The sequence below is a fragment of the Lepidochelys kempii genome, unplaced genomic scaffold, assembly GCF_965140265.1.
Source record: "Lepidochelys kempii isolate rLepKem1 unplaced genomic scaffold, rLepKem1.hap2 scaffold_68, whole genome shotgun sequence".
NCBI lineage: Eukaryota > Metazoa > Chordata > Testudines > Cheloniidae > Lepidochelys > Lepidochelys kempii.
Window position 1 is genome coordinate 295,001 of NW_027333642.1, and position 7,500 is coordinate 302,500.

Consider the following 7,500-nt stretch of genomic DNA (forward strand, 5'->3'; position numbering starts at 1 on the left):
CCAGAGCACTCTCCGGCCGAAATGGAAAAAAACCTCGGAAAAAAGGATCGGGCCCACCCGAGGCAGGGGAGTCACCGGGTCAACCCGGCGCCTGTGCACGAGAGGTCCCGCCGGCCAGCCTGAAACGCCCCGCCAGGGATCGGGCCCTGGAAGTCTGAAATTTTTTTTCACCGACCCCATACGGGGTGGCGGGGGAAGGCATCCCTACCACTCTCCGGCCAAAAAATGAAAAAAAAAAAAAACGGAAAAAAGGATCGGGGCCACCCGAGGCAGGGGAGTCACCGGGTCAACCCGGCGCCTGTGCCCGAGAGGTCCCGCCGGCCAGCCTGAAACGCCCCGCCAGGGATCGGGGCCCTGGAAGTCTGAAATTTTTTTTCACCGACCCCAAACGGGGTGGCGGGGGAAGGCATCCCTACCACTCTCCGGCCAAAAAATGAAAAAAAAAAAAAAACGGAAAAAAGGATCGGGGCCACCCGAGGCAGGGGAGTCACCAGGTCAACCCGGAGCCTGCACCGCGGGCTGGGGCCGGACGGACCCCGATCAGCCCGGGTACCCCTGCCCTGGGGCTCGGGGCTTCCGGACACCAGGTCAACCCGGAGCCTGCACCGCGGGCTGGGGCCGGACGGACCCCGATCAGCCCGGGTACCCCTGCCCCGGGGCTCGGGGCTTCCGGACACCAGGTCAACCCGGAGCCTTCCCCCCGCGGGCTGGGGCCGGACGGACCCCGCTCCGCCCGGGTCCCCCTGCCGCGGGCTCGGGGCTTCCTTCCCGTCCGGACACCATGTCAAGCCGGAGCCTGCCCCCCGCCGGACAAGCCCCCCAGGCCACCCTGCGATGCCGTGGTCACGGATCGGGACCCTGGAAGTCTTTTTTAAAAATTTTCAGCGACCCCAAAAGGGGATCTGAGGGGCATCCAGACCACTCTCCGGACCCAAAAAAAAAAAAAAACGGAAAAAAGGATCGGGGCCACCCGAGGCAGGGGAGTCACCGGGTCAACCCGGCGCCTGTGCACGAGAGGTCCCGCCGGCCAGCCTGAAACGCCCCGCCAGGGATCGGGGCCCTGGAAGTCTGAAATTTTTTTTCACCGACCCCATACGGGGTGGCGGGGGAAGGCATCCCTACCACTCTCCGGCCAAAAAATGAAAAAAAAAAAAAAAAACGGGAAAAAGGATCGGGGCCACCCGAGGCAGGGGAGTCACCGGGTCAACCCGGCGCCTGTGCCCGAGAGGTCCCGCCGGCCAGCCTGAAACGCCCCGCCAGGGATCGGGGCCCTGGAAGTCTGAAATTTTTTTTCACCGACCCCATACGGGGTGGCGGGGGAAGGCATCCCTACCACTCTCCGGCCAAAAAATGAAAAAAAAAAAAAAACGGAAAAAAGGATCGGGGCCACCCGAGGCAGGGGAGTCACCGGGTCAACCCGGCGCCTGTGCCCGAGAGGTCCCGCCGGCCAGCCTGAAACGCCCCGCCAGGGATCGGGGCCCTGGAAGTCTGAAATTTTTTTTCACCGACCCCAAACGGGGTGGCGGGGGAAGGCATCCCTACCACTCTCCGGCCAAAAAATGAAAAAAAAAAAAAAACGGAAAAAAGGATCGGGGCCACCCGAGGCAGGGGAGTCACCAGGTCAACCCGGAGCCTGCACCGCGGGCTGGGGCCGGACGGACCCCGATCAGCCCGGGTACCCCTGCCCTGGGGCTCGGGGCTTCCGGACACCAGGTCAACCCGGAGCCTGCACCGCGGGCTGGGGCCGGACGGACCCCGATCAGCCCGGGTACCCCTGCCCTGGGGCTCGGGGCTTCCGGACACCAGGTCAACCCGGAGCCTGCACCGCGGGCTGGAGCCGGACGGACCCCGATCAGCCCGTGTAACCCTGCCCTGGGGCTCGGGGCTTCCGGACACCAGGTCAACCCGGAGCCTGCCCCCCGCGGGCTGGGGCCGGACGGACCCCGCTCCGCCCGGGTCCCCCTGCCGCGGGCTCGGGGCTTCCTTCCCGTCCGGACACCATGTCAAGCCGCAGCCTGCCCCCCGCCGGACAAGCCCCCCAGGCCACCCTGCGACGCCGTGGTCACGGATCGGGACCCTGGAAGTCTTTTTTAAAAATTTTCAGCGACCCCAAAAGGCGATCTGAGGGGCATCCAGACCACTCTCCGGACCCAAAAAAAAAAAAACGGAAAAAAGGATCGGGGCCACCCGAGGCAGGGGAGTCACCGGGTCAACCCGGCGCCTGTGCCCGAGAGGTCCCGCCGGCCAGCCTGAAACGCCCCGCCTGGGATCGGGGCCCTGGAAGTCTGAAATTTTTTTTCACCGACCCCAAACGGGGTGGCGGGGGAAGGCATCCCTACCACTCTCCGGCCAAAAAATGAAAAAAAAAAAAAAAAAACGGAAAAAAGGATCGGGGCCACCCGAGGCAGGGGAGTCACCGGGTCAACCCGGCGCCTGTGCCCGAGAGGTCCCGCCGGCCAGCCTGAAACGCCCCGCCAGGGATCGGGGCCCTGGAAGTCTGAAAATTTTTTTCAACGACCCCAAACGGGGTGGCGGGGGAAGACATCCCTACCACTCTCCGGCCAAAAAATGAAAAAAAAAAAAAACGGAAAAAAGGATCGGGGCCACCCGAGGCAGGGGAGTCACCAGGTCAACCCGGAGCCTGCACCGCGGGCTGGGGCCGGACGGACCCCGATCAGCCCGGGTACCCCTGCCCTGGGGCTCGGGGCTTCCGGACACCAGGTCAACCCGGAGCCTGCACCGCGGGCTGGGGCCGGACGGACCCCGATCAGCCCGGGTACCCCTGCCCCGGGGCTCGGGGCTTCCGGACACCAGGTCAACCCGGAGCCTTCCCCCCGCGGGCTGGGGCCGGACGGACCCCGCTCCGCCCGGGTCCCCCTGCCGCGGGCTCGGGGCTTCCTTCCCGTCCGGACACCATGTCAAGCCGGAGCCTGCCCCCCGCCAGACAAGCCCCCCAGGCCACCCTGCGACGCCGTGGTCACGGATCGGGACCCTGGAAGTCTTTTTTAAAAATTTTCAGCGACCCCAAAAGGCGATCTGAGGGGCATCCAGACCACTCTCCGGACCCAAAAAAAAAAAAACGGAAAAAAGGATCGGGGCCACCCGAGGCAGGGGAGTCACCGGGTCAACCCGGCGCCTGTGCACGAGAGGTCCCGCCGGCCAGCCTGAAACGCCCCGCCAGGGATCGGGGCCCTGGAAGTCTGAAATTTTTTTTCACCGACCCCAAACGGGGTGGCGGGGGAAGGCATCCCTACCACTCTCCGGCCAAAAAATGAAAAAAAAAAAAAAACGGAAAAAAGGATCGGGGCCACCCGAGGCAGGGGAGTCACCGGGTCAACCCGGCGCCTGTGCCCGAGAGGTCCCGCCGGCCAGCCTGAAACGCCCCGCCAGGGATCGGGGCCCTGGAAGTCTGAAATTTTTTTTCACCGACCCCATACGGGGTGGCGGGGGAAGGCATCCCTACCACTCTCCGGCCAAAAAATGAAAAAAAAAAAAAAAACGGGAAAAAGGATCGGGGCCACCCGAGGCAGGGGAGTCACCGGGTCAACCCGGCGCCTGTGCCCGAGAGGTCCCGCCGGCCAGCCTGAAACGCCCCGCCAGGGATCGGGGCCCTGGAAGTCTGAAATTTTTTTTCACCGACCCCATACGGGGTGGCGGGGGAAGGCATCCCTACCACTCTCCGGCCAAAAAATGAAAAAAAAAAAAAAAAACGGGAAAAAGGATCGGGGCCACCCGAGGCAGGGGAGTCAGCGGGTCAACCCGGCGCCTGTGCCCGAGAGGTCCCGCCGGCCAGCCTGAAACGCCCCGCCAGGGATCGGGGCCCTGGAAGTCTGAAATTTTTTTTCAACGACCCCAAACGGGGTGGCGGGGGAAGGCATCCCTACCACTCTCCGGCCAAAAAATGAAAAAAAAAAAAAAAAACGGAAAAAAGGATCGGGGCCACCCGAGGCAGGGGAGTCACCAGGTCAACCCGGAGCCTGCACCGCGGGCTGGGGCCGGACGGACGCCGATCAGCCCGGGTACCCCTGCCCTGGGGCTCGGGGCTTCCGGACACCAGGTCAACCCGGAGCCTGCACCGCGGGCTGGGGCCGGACGGACCCCGATCAGCCCGGGTACCCCTGCCCTGGGGCTCGGGGCTTCCGGACACCAGGTCAACCCGGAGCCTGCACCGCGGGCTGGAGCCGGACGGACCCCGGTCAGCCCGGGTACCCCTGCCCTGGGGCTCGGGGCTTCCGGACACCAGGTCAACCCGGAGCCTGCCCCCCGCGGGCTGGGGCCGGACGGACCCCGCTCCGCCCGGGTCCCCCTGCCGCGGGCTCGGGGCTTCCTTCCCGTCCGGACACCATGTCAAGCCGCAGCCTGCCCCCCGCCGGACAAGCCCCCCAGGCCACCCTGCGACGCCGTGGTCACGGATCGGGACCCTGGAAGTCTTTTTTAAAAATTTTCACCGACCCCAAAAGGCGATCTGAGGGGCATCCAGACCACTCTCCGGACCCAAAAAAAAAAAACGGAAAAAAGGATCGGGGCCACCCGAGGCAGGGGAGTCACCGGGTCAACCCGGCGCCTGTGCTCGAGAGGTCCCGCCGGCCAGCCTGAAACGCCCCGCCAGGGATCGGGGCCCTGGAAGTCTGAAATTTTTTTTCACCGACCCCATACGGGGTGGCGGGGGAAGGCATCCCTACCACTCTCCGGCCAAAAAATGAAAAAAAAAAAAAAACGGAAAAAAGGATCGGGGCCACCCGAGGCAGGGGAGTCACCGGGTCAACCCGGCGCCTGTGCCCGAGAGGTCCCGCCGGCCAGCCTGAAACGCCCCGCCAGGGATCGGGGCCCTGGAAGTCTGAAATTTTTTTTCACCGACCCCAAACGGGGTGGCGGGGGAAGGCATCCCTACCACTCTCCGGCCAAAAAATGAAAAAAAAAAAAAAAACGGGAAAAAGGATCGGGGCCACCCGAGGCAGGGGAGTCAGCGGGTCAACCCGGCGCCTGTGCCCGAGAGGTCCCGCCGGCCAGCCTGAAACGCCCCGCCAGGGATCGGGGCCCTGGAAGTCTGAAATTTTTTTTCAACGACCCCAAACGGGGTGGCGGGGGAAGACATCCCTACCACTCTCCGGCCAAAAAATGAAAAAAAAAAAACGGAAAAAAGGATCGGGGCCACCCGAGGCAGGGGAGTCACCAGGTCAACCCGGAGCCTGCACCGCGGGCTGGGGCCGGACGGACCCCGATCAGCCCGGGTACCCCTGCCCTGGGGCTCGGGGCTTCCGGACACCAGGTCAACCCGGAGCCTGCACCGCGGGCTGGGGCCGGACGGACCCCGATCAGCCCGGGTACCCCTGCCCCGGGGCTCGGGGCTTCCGGACACCAGGTCAACCCGGAGCCTGCCCCCCGCGGGCTGGGGCCGGACGGACCCCGCTCCGCCCGGGTCCCCCTGCCGCGGGCTCGGGGCTTCCTTTCCGTCCGGACACCATGTCAAGCCGCAGCCTGCCCCCCGCCGGACAAGCCCCCCAGGCCACTCTGCGATGCCGTGGTCAGGGATCGGGACCCTGGAAGTCTTTTTAAAAAATTTTCATCGACCCCAAAAGGGGATCTGAGGGACATCCAGACCACTCTCCGGACCCCAAAAAAAAAAAAAAAAAAAACGGAAAAAAGGATCGGGCCCACCCGAGGCAGGGGAGTCACTGGTTCAACCCGGAGCCTGTGCAGAGAAGTCCGCCAGGGCAGCCTGAAACGCCGCGGCCAGGGATCGGGCCCCTGGAAGTCTGAATTTTTTTTTCACCGACCCCAAACGGGGTGGCGGGGAAGGCATCCCTACCACTCTCCGGCCAAAAAATAAATAAAAAAAAAAAAACGGAAAAAAGGATCGGGCCCACCCGAGGCAGGGGAGTCACTGGTTCAACCCGGAGCCTGTGCAGAGAAGTCCGCCAGGCCAGCCTGAAACGCCGCGGCCAGGGATCGGGTCCCTGGAAGTCTGATTTTTTTCCCACCGACCCAAAACGGGGTGGCGGGGGGGAGGCATCGCGACCACTCTCCGGCCAAAAAAGGAAAAAAAAAACCGGAAAAAAGGATCGGGGCCACGCGAGGCAGGGGAGTCACCAGGTCAACCCGGAGCCTGCACCGAGGGCTGGGGCCGGACGGACCCCGATCAGCCCGGGTACCCCTGCCCTGGGGCTCGGGGCTTCTGGACACCAGGTCAACCCGGAGCCTGCACCGCGGGCTGGGGCCGGACGGACCCCGCTCAGGCCGGGTACCCGTGCCCCGGGGCTCGGGGCTTCCTTCCCGTCCGGACACCATGTCAACCCTGTGCCTGCCCTCGCCAGACAAGTCCCCCAGACCAGCCTGCGGCGCCGTGGTCAGGGATCGGGACCCTGGAAGTCTGAAAAAAATTTTTCACCGACCCCAAAAGGGGTTCTGGGGGGGCATCCAGACCACTCTCCGGACCCAAAAAAAAAAAAACGGAAAAAAGGATCGGGCCCACCCGAGGCAGGGGAGTCACCGGGTCAATCCGGAGCCTGTGCAGAGAAGTCCGCCAGGCCAGCCTGAAACGCCCCGGTCAGGGATCGGGCCCCTGGAAGTCTGAAACAAAATTTTCAACGACCACAAAAGGGGTGCCGGGGGGGCATCCCGACCACTCTCCGGCCAAAAAACGGAAAAAAAAAAAAACGGAAAAAAAGGATCGGGGCCACCCGAGGCAGGGGAGTCACCAGGTCAACCCGGAGCCTGCAGCGCGAGCTGGGGCCGGTCGGACGCCTTCTCCGTGCGGGTCCCCCTGCCACGGGGTCGGGGCTTCGTTCCCGTCCGGACACCAGGTCAACCCGGAGCCTCCCCCGCGGGCTGGAGCCGGACGGACCCCACTCCACCCGGGTCCCCCTGCCCCGGGGCTCGGGGCTTCCTTCCCGTCCGGCCACCAGGTCAACCCTATACTTTCAATGGGTTGACCTGGTGGCCGGTTTGCTTTTCGGCCACCAGGTCAACCCTATACTTTGAACGGGTTGACCTGGTGGCCGCTTTGCTTTTCGGCCACCAGGTCAACCCTATACTTTGAACGGGTTTACCTGGTGGCCGCTTTGCTTTTCGGCCACCAGGTCAACCCTATACTTTGAACGGGTTGACCTGGTGGCCGGTTTGCTTTTCGGCCACCAGGTCAACCCTATACTTTGAACGGGTTGACCTGGTGGCCGGTTTGCTTTTCGGCCACCAGGTCAACCCTATACTTTGAACGGGTTTACCTGGTGGCCGGTTTGCTTTTCGGCCACCAGGTCAACCCTATACTTTGAACGGGTTTACCTGGTGGCCGGTTTGCTTTTCGGCCACCAGGTCAACCCTATACTTTGAACGGGTTTACCTGGTGGCCGGTTTGCTGTTCGGCCACCAGGTCAACCCTATACTTTGAACGGGTTGACCTGGTGGCCGGTTTGCTGTTCGGCCACCAGGTCAACCCTATACTTTGAACGGGTTTACCTGGTGGCCGGTTTGCTTTTTGGCCACCAGGTCAACCCGGTTCCT